This window comes from Sus scrofa, chromosome 6, assembly GCF_054392235.1.
Source record: "Sus scrofa isolate SSC_HxYL_T2T_F1_AM1 chromosome 6, Sscrofa_HxYL_maternal_Yorkshire_Landrace_v2.0, whole genome shotgun sequence".
Taxonomy (NCBI): Eukaryota; Metazoa; Chordata; class Mammalia; order Artiodactyla; family Suidae; genus Sus; species Sus scrofa.
Genome location: NC_139388.1, coordinates 101,930,053 through 101,942,768, shown reverse-complemented (window position 1 = coordinate 101,942,768; position 12,716 = coordinate 101,930,053). Strand labels below are relative to the sequence as shown.

Below are 12,716 nucleotides of genomic sequence, written 5' to 3'. Positions count from 1 at the left end.
CTAGCGTAACCTTCTTGGCATTCCAAGAGGAGGTCATGGTTTTCCATGACCTCTGTATTCTATTCTCTTTCCTTACTCTAGCGATGTGCTTTCAAGCTTGAGGCTTATGGCCCTGTTTTCTTCCACCCACAGAATGCGTATATAAAGAAAAGTTATATACATGCATATATATAGTTATTTCATGCATATATATATATAACTGACTCAATTTGCTGTACACCTGAAATTAACACAACATTGTAAATCAACTATACGTCAATTAAAAATTAAATTTAAAAGTAATAAAGGAGGAGTTCCTGTCATGGCTCAGTGGCTGACAAATCCAATTAGGAACCATGAGGTTGTGGGTTCGATCCCTGGCCTTGCTCAGAGGGTTAAGGATCCGGCATTGCCATGAGCTGTGGCGTAGGCCACAAATGCGGCTCAGACCCTGCGTTGCTGTGGCTCTGGCATAGGCCGGCAGCTACAGCTCTGATTCAACCCCTAGCCTGGGAACCTCCATAAGCCGTGGGAGCAACCCTAGAAGAGGCAAAAAAAAAAAAAAAATTAAATTATAAAATAAAATTAATAAAGGAATGTAATGAACAACTCTGTGCCCATAAATCTGATAATCTAGATGAAATGGACCAATTCCTTAAAAGACACAATCTAGCAAAACTCTTGCAAAAATGTGGATAAACTGAATATCCCTACATTAAGGAAACTGAGTCATTAAATTAACAACCTTCCAAAACATAAAGCACCAGGCCCACTGGTGAGATATACCAAATACTTAGGGAAGAATTATACCAGTTCTTTACAATTTCTTCCAGGAAATGGAAGCAGAGGGAATAAATACTTCCTAACTCATTCCATGAGGCCAGCACTACCCTAATGCCAAACACTAGCAAAAGACATTACAAGGAAGGAAAACTTCAGACCAATATCTGTCATGAACATAGATGCAAAAATCCTCAAAAAAATGTTTGCAGTAGAACAGCCAACCACAAGCATGGAATAACTAATCACAAGTGTGAAACAACCAACTACAAGCACCCAGCAAAGAAAGGAGAAAAGGACCCTTGTCAGTGCCAGGCCAGGGACCATGACAAGGTGCGAAAGATAATCAGGAGAGTAAAAATAGCCCTTTAGGAAGTTCCTGTGTGGCTCAGTGATAACAAGCCTGACTAGAATCCATGAAGATATGGGTTCAATCCCTGGCCTCACTCACTGGGTTAAGGATCTGGCACTGCCATGAACTGTTGTGTAGGTCACAGACATGGCTCAGATCCCACTTTGCTATGACTGTTGTGTAGGTCAGCAGTGTAGCTCCAGTTCCACCCCTAGCCAGGGAACTTTTATATGCCACAGGTGTGGCCCTAGAAAGCCACACACACACACACACACACAAAAAAAATCCGTTTAAACACATGCACGGGAAATCTCCTGAAACATCTACCTCTCACTTCAGAAAACGAGAGAGAGAGATGCACCTGAAATGTGTGCGTTTCCGCATGCTGAGTGGGAAACAATCAGAAACAAGAGACCATGGAGAATTCTACCAGCACAGCTAACACCCGTGTATATTGAGTCCCGGAACCTAGAAACATCTCCTGCATCTCCAGAGGAGACTAAAAAAAAGTCAACCTCATAGACACCAATTCTTTCACCTGCGAAGTACACCGACAGTGGTAACTAAGATAAAATCAACAAGTTGTGAAAGGAGAAAAAAATATATATTAGCTTATCAAATCCAACAATGCATAAAAAGAATTATATACCATGACCAACCGATATTTCTTCATTCCACTGAAGAATTCACCATTCTCAGTAGAATGAATATCCATGCCAAAGCACATCACCAAAAATTTCCAGAATCTTGGCCGCAAAAAGAAAAACCTAAAAATACTCTCAAGGGAAAAACTGACCAAGAATAAGAATCTTTCTAACTTCTAGACAAACAAAAATCTAGAAGACAGGGCAACAATGCGAAATTCTGAGGACAATGTATTCCCAAATTACAGTTTTATAGTTCTCTCCAAACTATCAGTCCCAATGAAGGAAACATACATTTTCAGACACGTAAATTTTCAAAAACTTTGCCTATCATGCATGCATCCTCATAAAACTACTGGAGAGGGTTTGCCTCACAAAACTGAGGAAGGAAGCCTAGAGTGAAAAATGGAAATGAATAAACCAGGAATCCAATGTTGGAGAAATGTAATCAAAATTCTCAGGAGAATTGTGAAAACTGTCTAGTCAGCCTAATGAGGAATGGATTCATATTTTAATAGAAAGATGAAGTGCTCCAGAAGAGATGACATAAAAAGAAGAAAAAAAACACATCTGAGAGATTACTAAATGTGTTTGGTTCTTATTGAGAAGGCTTTTATAATTCTATATCAAGGTTTGAACAAGAGTTCATGGTGAGTGAGTGGAAAAAACCAAAGGGAAACAGACAATTAACTCTAGAAAAAAATAAAATCATTAAATGAAATGACACTGCATGAGCAGTAACTGTATCACTATGCATCCAGCTAACCTTCCAACTAACACTGATGACAGATGCCATATTATTTAAAAAAAAAAAAAAAACTTGAAGAGGGGAGAAAGTGAGCAGAAGCAGGCAAAAAGAAAAAAAGAAGACACCATTTGGTCCCTGAAGTAAGTGAACCACACAATGTCAAGTCTATAATTACATGGTGTATCACCTGAGAACACCCTCCAATGTCCACAGCACAAAGAAGCAGAAAGCTGAGGCTTGACGAGTGGGTGGATGATGATTATTAATGTTGTCCTAGTAGGAAATCAAGGAAGGATACAAGGGGAAAAAGGGAGCCAGAAACAGCAGAGGCTACAAATGTATGTGTAAACGCACCTAAATACTTGCTGAGCAAACATAAACAGAGCACGTACAGAGAGAACACTGGAGCCTTGGGAAAAGCTGAGAACTTTCAGCTTGTGGTCACTACAAAGGCTCAATAATTGGAGACTGATTTTTACCAACTGAAACCCCACAAGGGCCACACCTCAGGAGAAGAAACTATGTCCCCTGACTGATTTGCCCTAAGATTAAGAGCAAAACTGAAACAAATCCACTCTAAGGGAATGTACAATCAAACATTTCCAAGTTTAAGGGGAACAGCCAATAACCAAAATGCCCAATAGAAAAAAGAAAAAAAAATTCTCTGGGTAATAAAATCCAGAATTTTTAGCATGTAATTCACAATGTTTAGCATACAATAAAAAATTACTAAATATTCAATGACAGAGAAAAATGTGATCCAAGATCAACGAAAAAGAAGTAAACAAAATCCTGAGATGATACAGATGTTGGGATTAGGAAAAAAAAAAAAAAAAAAAAAAAAAAACTTTAAAGTACTACAATAAAATTGTTCAAGGACAACTAGAAAAGATGGTCATAGTGGGTAAACAGATGGAAAATATAAATGAAGAAATGGAAAAATTTTAGTGGTCATTCTAGAACTGAAAAGTACAATATCTGACATGAAAAATTAACAAGGTGAGTTTATCAACAAACTATAGAAAGAAGAAAAAAAGAATCATTGAACTTGAAGATAGAGTAACAGAAAATACCCACTCTAAAAAGAAAAATGGAACAAATGTAGGAAAAAAATGAAAACCTAGGTAAATTGTGGAACAGCATCAAGAAAATTAATATACTTGTAATATAAGTCCCAAAAGGAAAGGAGAGAATGGGGTAAATACGGAGAGTAACCAAATGTCAATTACCAGGTCAATCAATGAATCATGGTACACCCATAAGATGGAATACTACTCAGCAATGAAAAAGGGACAAACTATTGACATTCTTTTATGTCAAATCTGGAAAATGCAAAGTTGACTATAGTGACAGAAGACAGATGAATGGCTGTTTGAGGATGGATTACAAAGAGCTGTCAAGAAACACTGGGTGGTGATATACATGCTCATTATTCTGGTCATGGTGACAGTATCATGGGTAAATACACAGTTTGTTAAAACTCACCAAACTATACACTTAAAGCGGGTGCCATTTATTTTACATAGTTACCCCTCAATAAAACTGAGAGAAACAAGCAAGGAAGATGTGGCCGGCCCTACTGCGTAGGTCACCTAGCTATGCAGTCACTATAAACTATTTCCTCCATCATATCGGATCATGTTCTGAAGCCATGGGTGTTCCTTCCAGAAAACTCTTCTTTGTTACAATCCATCTTCCATGGTTTTCAATACAATTGCTCTCGGTTTTTAGAGGTGGCAAAAACCAAAGACAGAGTCTGACATGCCCACTGGAGGGTCTCCTCCCTGCAAGAGGGAACCCTCCTCTGTCTCGGAGGACCCCTGCTGTGCCTAGGGAGGACTTGCCTACAGAGAAGGGCAACTCCTGGCTGGCACGAGGGGAAAATGCAAACAGGTACAGCAAGCCACGGATCTAGTGAAAAGATGCTTGACTTCCAACTTCCACAGCCGGACAGGAAGTGCAGCCTCGCAGAGGATAAAGAGCTGAAAAATGGAAACGACTCGACAGAGCGGGAAAACATTCTGCTGAAGACCCTGATCAGTGGGGAGAGCCCGCTGGGTGCCTGCCCTCCCTCCCCACCCCGCTGCTGTCAACCCTCAGCATCAGCACCACCCTCCAGGTGACCAGTCCACCAGGAGGACCTGGGGTGGGAGAGGCACAGAGAAGGAAAGCCTGCCTTAGCAGACACCACGGCTCCCTCCCTGGAAGGGATTCTCCATATTCGGCCCCCTCCGGAATATGGAGATGGAAAGGCCCCACCTCCCCACTCTTTTCCTACCTGCTCACCCACCCAGTGCCCATTGAATGCTGGGTGTGTGAAAGACAGACCTCCAACTGGGAGGGACACCCTGAGTAGCCCCAGCTACACTTGGGCTGCATTCAGATAACAGCTGGATTTTCTGAGAAGCTTCAAACGGGGTGATGCCTTTAGGGGCCTTGAGAAGAGGGCCATGAATTCTGTATGAAGGGCCATCGGGGCCCCCACCTCCCTTCCTCCTAGGGCTGTGCCCTCCCACTCCACAGAGCCATGTCACAGTTATCACAGCAAGTAGCTCCCGGGTCACAGGAGACTTCTGGCCATCCCCCGAGTCCTCTTGGACCACTCTTCTTGGGGAAGCCAGTGGCCAGGCCAGGGGGCCACCAAGCAGCCCTGTGAAAGGCCCACATGTGACCCACAGCAGCCCCAACCCACCAGTCACGTGAATGAGAGTTTGGGAAATTGTCTCCTTAGGCATCTAAGGTTGGAAGTCATTTGTTAGGCAGCAATGGATAACTAACAGATGTTGCCACGGGAAATTGGGGCACTGCTTTTACAGACTGTGGGTTTGGCAGTGGTCAGACCTGGACCCACCACCCCAGGGCAAAACTTCAGGTAACAGCAGTGCTGGCCGAGGCCTTGACAGCAACCTCGAGAATTTTAAGCCAAGCCGCTACCAGATTCAGCATAGGCAACATGCTCATTGCTGATCAAAGCCACCAAAGGCAGGGTGGCTTTTCACGGCAATAGATAACCATTAGACCTCATCATAGAAATCTTAGAAAAAGGAACAGGTCTACTGAAACACGGGGAGATGGAGAATGCACAAAGGAATAATAGCAGTGAGGCGCTGCCGGTGGGGTGAGAAGACCCTTTGTTCCACATAAATGCCATCACAATACACTTCCTAACCTGTTGCCTGCTGTACACTCAAAATGCATATATCTTTTCAAAGCAAAAGGAAATGACACCTCAGTTTTATAAGAAAGACATTTTTAAAGCAAAGGCTATTATTGAAAATTATATTCTGGGCAGTTTTCAGACAGAAACACTAGTTCCAGGGAGAGGGGAAAAAAAGTGTGGGGTCTTAACCCACAGCAGAAAAAAATGAAAATGCAATTTTTATTAATCATTTGTTTTAAATCCTATCATACTAAAATGAATGTATTAGTCATTCTGTTTCACTCATACTAAACAAAAGGAAAACTTTTTCAATCCATGCGCATGCCTACCCCAGGAGGCTTTCCTTTCCCGGTGCTTTTCCCCAGATTTCCATTCAAATGCCTGTCATTCTCCATCATCAAAATCAAACACACAGCTGCACTCTGTTCGCCTCTAACATTACGTCTCATGGGGTTTTTCACATTGACCCGCAGACTTTACGTTTATCTTCATTACAAATGCATATTTTAAAAGCATTTTAAAAGGTCCTTTCAAGTTTTTTTGCAATATTTTTAAATTTCTCCCTTTATTTTCAAACATGCAAAGAAAGTGTGGGTTCTCAACCCCCTGATAACCACTGGAATGTTCTCACTTGATGACTCATGCAACCATGTCCTTGCCCAATTAAACGCGCTCTCCTGGGTGACTTTTGGAGGTGGATCAAGTTTCCCATTTTTCTCCCCATCCCTCCTCCAGGGTGGCATCTGGGCTTGAAGGGTCACTGGGGCCCCAGGGTACAGAGGCCTCGTCTCCAGCTGAGTTAGGGTTCTGGGTATACCAGCCACTCCACTTAGGGAGCGGACTGGGCCTGCCCCTGGAATGCAGCTGGAAAATGAGACTTTTCCTTCAGAAGAAGCTTGTGGACACACCTCCCCTGGCTGACCCAGCACCCCCTGACACCACCATCCCTGCTGGTGCCGGGGGCCTCTCAGGGTCCTCTGGTCACAGTTGCAACCCCACTCCAATTTTTGCCTCTAGAGCAGACTCCAAGCAAGGCTCTGAGATCCCACCATATCACCTTGTGTGTCTGGGTCTAGCCCCTGCCCCCAGGAGCAGACAGATGCCCTGAGCCCAAGCCCTGCATCCCCATCCGAGGTCTCAGGAAGCCCCACACACACCTGCCCCTCCCAGAGTTCCCAAACCCCCTCCCCACCCGCTTTGGGCTTTTCAGCCTACCTGCTTATGACAACTCCCCGAAGTGCTCTTGTCTCCTGCCTCTCTCCTCGTGGAAGCAACACAGAAAAGCTTGTAGGACGAGCCCAAGGACAGAAGAGGCAGCAGAACCCAAGGTAAAGGCTGGGAATAAGGGGCCAGAGTGAGACCCAGGAGCCTGAGAGGCACCAAAGTGAGGGGGCAAATGAGGCCCAGCCAGGAAGGCAAGGACCAGACAGCCAGTGGCTCCCAGAGGTGGGGGCATTCAGGGTGGGGGTAGGGGCGCAGCAAATGTAGATGCTGCTTTCAAGAAATCTGGCTGTGAAAGAGCAGGCACAGATGGGAGGAGGCACCAGGGTCAGGCTTTTCCAGCAGGAACCAGCTTTGTGCTGTGCTGAAACACTCCCCAACCCTGCCTCTCCCTGCAAAGCTGAGGGAGGCAAAGGGCATGGTCAGAGCTGCCGAGAGCCTGCCTTGGGGGGAAGGGCTGGAGAATGGGCACAAGGGCCTGACCTCTGGACACTCAGCTGTGGGAACTCAGGGGGCCGTGACCTGGGAGGAAGTGTCTGTCCAGCAAACCCACTGTCCAAGCCCAGCCACCAGCCAGGCCCAGCTACCAGCCGGGGCCAGGTCATCCGCTCACGCCACCCACCAAAGGTGGGCCCTGTGTTAAAGCTTCTGGGGGCAAGGGCTGAGTCTACAAAGACAGGTAGCTGGAAGTGTCCTTAGAAATCATCTAATCAAACTGCCCTGTTTTTCACAAGGAAAAACCCAGCTTGGACGAGGAGACAGGAGCCAAGCTGACAGCCTACAGTGAAGCCCCACCCAGGGTTCCCCATCCTTCCAGAGGGAGCCCCAATTCCCCAAGGATGGCCTCACTGAGCCCCTTGACTAGACATGGTAAAACCCTAGAGCAAAAACACAGTGATATTACCGAGGAATTTACCACCGTAGAGCCTTAGCATACTAGGTCTCTATGTTTCCATGAGGCTAAATATCTCCATTTGTCAAAGCTGCATCTCCTCCCTAACAGCAGATAGCAGGGGGGTGGCCAGGATTCTGAACTAGGCTGGCAGAGGATGATGTAAGCCCTTCATCAAATAATTCACCCATCATCACGTCACTGGCATATATCCTCCCATTTTGTAGGCTGTCTTGTCATTTTTGTTAATAGTTTCCTTTGCTGTGCAGAAGCTTGTAAGTTTAATGAGGTTTATTTTTGCCTGTATTTCTTTTGTCCCAGAGACGGATCCAAGAAAGGAGCATCCTTCCCAGGCCCAGTGGCCAGATCAGCAAGTGGACTTCCTAGCGGCTCACTGTGGATACTGGGAGCAGGTTAGGCGCCTGCTGTGTCTCCAGGTGCAGAAACTTACTAAAAAATGCCTCCAAAGACACTCCCACCCCATGGACAGTGACAACCTCATCCAGTCTCCATTCTCAGCCTGGAAACCCATGGCCTGAACCTACCTCAAACATTTCAGAGGAAACAGGAAGCCATATCAGGAAGCCCATATGTCCCTGACACCAGCTTGCCCACCCACTCTGCTCCCTTCTTCGTCCCCCCACTGTCAAGCCAAGGTCAGAGCCTCTGTGGATGCCCCCTGGACACTCAGCTTTCCCACCAGTGTCCTGAGCCCTGTCCTCCTGGTGGCCTCTATCTTCCTCGGCTTCTTGTTCTCCCCAGCACTCCCTCTGGCCAGCACTCACTCATGGCTTTGTCCTGCCCTCTGGCCTCGCAGAAGCCGTGGGCACTGGGAACCACCCTCCTCCCTTTTCAGTCCTCCCTCAGCTTGCCCTCAGTTCACCTTCTGACTCCCTAGCCTCCTTACCCTAGTCTCCTTTGACAGCTCCTCTTGGGAAAACCTCCCACAAAGATGCCCTGCTGCACCCCCTCTTCTCCATGAGTCTCCCCACAAAGTCTCACCACCCTCACTGCCTAACGTAGCTTTTAACTAGGGGCCAATCTCTGCCCCAAGTTCCAGGCTGCAGGCCACCCACCCACTGCCCACGGCCATGGCAGGTTTCCTGTCCCCTTGGACTCTGCAGCTCCCAGCCCACCGAAGGCTCCTGCTCCAACCTGGAGCCCTTGGTGCTGATGGCTGGAGCTTGCCCCAGCCCTCCCCATTGGGCCTGACGGCTTCCTGAGCTCTTCCAACCCTGCTTCCTAAATCTCTTCCCAATCCACCCTCTCCTCTCCATCTCTACTCCCTCCATCCAAACCAAAGAACCTGTGAGTCCCACTGAAGGACACCCCCTAGAGCACCCGAAGCCCCCCCTCCCCGCCCCCACTGGGCCCCATCCAGGTTCCAGACAGAGGCAGCTACATGTGGGGACATCACTGCACAGTGTGACACTGACACGGCACCAGGCCCCAGCCTCCCTGTGGTTTTCACCTCCATCCTGTCCCCCTTGGACCCTGTACCCTAGACACGTGGCCACATTTCATGTTACCTTGGGCGCCCTCCACCCTGAGGCCTGCCCTGCCCGATCCCCTCCTCCTTATTCCCCTCCAGCCCGGCCTAACCAATTCTGCCCATACCTTAGCCCTTTAGCGTAACCCTGTGGGGATATGCTCCTGATTGCCACCATCCCCAGAAGAGACCACACCCTTTCATGTATTCACCATGACCATGTGTGTCCACGGCGCCGCGACTGAAATTGGGTTGGTCTTCAGTTATCGCTAAGGAGGTATCTGCTGCCCTAGAGTACAAGCTATAGGAGAACATCAGCCGGGGACCCGTGGTGAGGCTGGCACGCAGTTCCTGGAGACCTTCCAGCTGGAGGAGGAACCAGCCCTCAGCTCAGGGTGCTTGTGGGCGGGGTTCCATAACACTCTTCTTGTGCCTTGGCAGAGCCCCAGGCCTGCAGCTTTGACCCAGCTCTCCTTGAGCCCTGAGTAGGGTGTCACCCCAGAGTGCCCACGACAGTCCTGGGGGACCCTGCTGTTCTGGCATCATTACTGGGTCCATGATCCTTCCCCAAAGGATGCCGGTTGGAACTTCAAGAACTATGGTCCCCCAAGTTCCAACCAACTTGCAGCCACAGCCAGACAGTGGCTCCCAGCCCTGCAGAGGTCATGGGCCAACACCAGCAGTGTCCACACGCCAGGGAGGGGTAGGCCTGGAGGGTAGGGGAGCTGCCCCCCTCCCTGCTCAGGGGACCCCAGGGCCTGGCTGGCACCGCCCTGGGCAGTGAGGCCCTGAGGATTGGGAAGTCAGTGCTCTGAGCAGCATCCTCCCTGCCATGGACCCCCCCCCCTGCACTTCCAGATCCCCCCCCACTTCTGCCTCAGGCTTTGATTCCCAGAAAACCACGACTAAATATTCCAGGAATATTCTGGCTCAACCTGTGCCTAAAGGCATAAAGGCCAAAGAATCCTGACCTAAAAATGATGACCCCCCTGCCACCCCACAAGCATTCCTGACATAAATACATAAATCCGCCCCCTCTGTCTAAAGCAGTTTTATTGTTGACCCACTGGCTGGTGGGTAGTAACAGTTTTTCTGAAATCAGGTGATGGCTTTTCATTTCTTTTGCAATGCATTGTTTAAGTCATCAGTTCGTTTGATTTTTAACTTAATTCTTTTTAAAGCTCTGACTGAGCTTTCCAAGATTAAGTCCACCCCAGCCTCTGTTACGAGCAAGGCAGCATTTGGAAACGCTGTCCTGCATGTCTCCTTTCTCAGGGAAGTCTCACTGCTCAGCACAGTGTAGACCCAAAACCTCACCTCCTTCTGGCAATTCGAGCCTCCAGGGAAGGAAAGGAAAGCAGTTCTGAGGTGCATCCTGACAGTTGCAGAAGCTGATCCGCTGCCCGGGGCACAGGTCCTCAGAGAGCTGGCCGTGCCATGGTCCACTTAAGAGTGGCTTCGAGGCCGGGTGGGGGTGGCATGCTATTTACAGAAACCATCCTTCCTGCCAGGAGGACCAAAAGGTCAGGCCTGGGACCGGTGTCCTTGGCGTACAAACTGGAGGCTTGGGGCCAGCAAGCCCAGTGGGACTGCAGACCCCACTCCAACAAACTGCAAGGACTAGTAGGTAGGAAAAAAGGAAATGGGCACAGGGTACCCATCGCACCAGATAGAAGGACCCCAGGAACCCAGGAACTGCTGTGGATGAAGCAGCTGCTCCCCTGGACCCTAGGCTGTGGTCAGGATCAGCCCAGCAACACAGGGAAGAGACCCGAGGCAGGGGGACCAGCACAGGCGCTGAGGAAGCTGTTGAGAGATGCGTGCACTTTTCCACCAGGTGTCATTGGCAGGTGCCCGAATCTTACGTTATCTATGCACAGGCTGCCCACCCACGTGTCCTAGATCCACCAGGAGCCCTGCCCCAGCCCTCTGAGGCAGAGAACTGGCCCTCTGGGGGGCACCCAGAAGCCCTTGCTGAAGCACAGTTGAGAAGTGGCTTTTTCTTTCTCTATGGAGCTTGCACCAGATGCGGCACATGGATGGGAGCCGCTGCGGAACTGAATCCTCCCCACCCACAGGCCCTCCTCACTCCCAACAACACCCCATGCCTTTCTGAGGCCAGATCTCACGATAGACAACGTGCCACATCCGGGGCCTTAGTGTGATTGCAAGTGGTGAACCATGGGTGGGGCCCAGCCACTGCCTCCCCCCAACTCAGTGCTGGGGGTGTTTCTGGAACCTCACCTCTGGGCCTCCTCTCCCTCATGGGGAGAATGCTGCTCCTCCCTCTACAGCCACTCAGGAGGCCCAGTGGACCCAGCCACAACCAGAGCCTTACAGAGCCCCTCATCCCCCATCTAATCCTCGTGCCAACAGGGAACACCGAGGTTCACAGGGGCTAAGGGACTTGCTCCTTTGGAGGAAGAAAGAAAATACTTGCCTAAGGGCACACAGCTAGTCTGAGGCAGCAGCAGAACTAGAATCCAAATCAAGCTTCCCCACCTCACATGCTCCCAGATTCGTGAAAGCTGACGTTCTAGCAGCAGGTGGAAGCTGGTTGATCCTTCCCCTCCAACCAGCATCTGCTGAACGACAGCTGACTGCATGCTCACCGATGAACAAACATTCCCCCAGCACCAAATGGGTGCCAGGTGCTTCAGAGAAGGAGTCAAAATAAGGGCTCAAGAGCTTACAATCTAGTCGGAGAAACAAGACGTCTGTCTGGCCGGTAGGGCTGCTGAGCAGCTGTGTGCCCAGCGTGACCGTGGCCAGGGAAGGGGCAGTGGACCAGGCTAATCTTGCCCAGTGTCCCCCATGGTGGCGGGGGGGGTGGGGAGGCGGCAGGAGGCACCACACAAACACAGCAGGAGACAAGCACCTGATGATGGGTTTGGGCAGAGGGCTCGAGGGTGACGTGATGGTGCATGTCAGAACCACCCTCCAAGGTGGAGCCATGGATGCAGCATCTCCTCTGGGATGTGATGCGGGGGTTAATGGCCTGTGGCCTCCTGAAGGAAGGGCTTCCTGGACAGAGGGGCAAGGGGGTGCAGGCTTGTGTGTTCCTTGTACAGGACAAAGGCCAAAGGAGCAGGTGACCCAGAAGAAGCAGAATCTGCATTGAGCTCAGAGCCAGGACCACCTGGAGCAGGTTGGGCTCTGAACGGGCCTTTCAAGCAGGGGAAGGGTGTCTCTGAGCACAGTCACTGAGCTGGCCACCAGAAATGCGTGTGCGTGTGCGTGTGTGTGTGTGTGGCGGGTTTGTATGCAGCATCTGGGGGTTGGGGGAGGAAAGACTGGCTGCTGCAGGGCCATATTCACCTGAAATGTCCTGCACTCAGCTTATGACAGGTCTGGATGGAGGGGGAAGCCTCTGTGCTCCCACCTCAACTGTCCTGCCCCAGGACCACAGGCAGAATAACTGTCTACCTTCCCAGAAGAGGCTGCTGATTTA

The 12,716-nt window shown here is 49.3% G+C and overlaps 1 long non-coding RNA gene across 4 annotated transcripts in view; it reads right to left on the bottom strand.

Moving 5' to 3' along the window:
* Window positions 1-10,670, bottom strand: part of LOC110261161 (uncharacterized) — a 68,679-nt gene extending 58,009 nt beyond the window's left edge. The window contains exon 1 of one of the 4 annotated variants that reach the window (XR_002344994.2): window positions 10,583-10,670. This is a non-coding gene — a long non-coding RNA (uncharacterized LOC110261161). Of the gene's footprint in view, window positions 1-6,878; window positions 7,185-10,582 lie in introns of those variants that run through there. The other 3 variants (XR_014807594.1, XR_014807596.1, XR_014807595.1) reach the window with 3 other exon arrangements.
* Window positions 10,671-12,716: the final 2,046 nt, after the last annotated feature.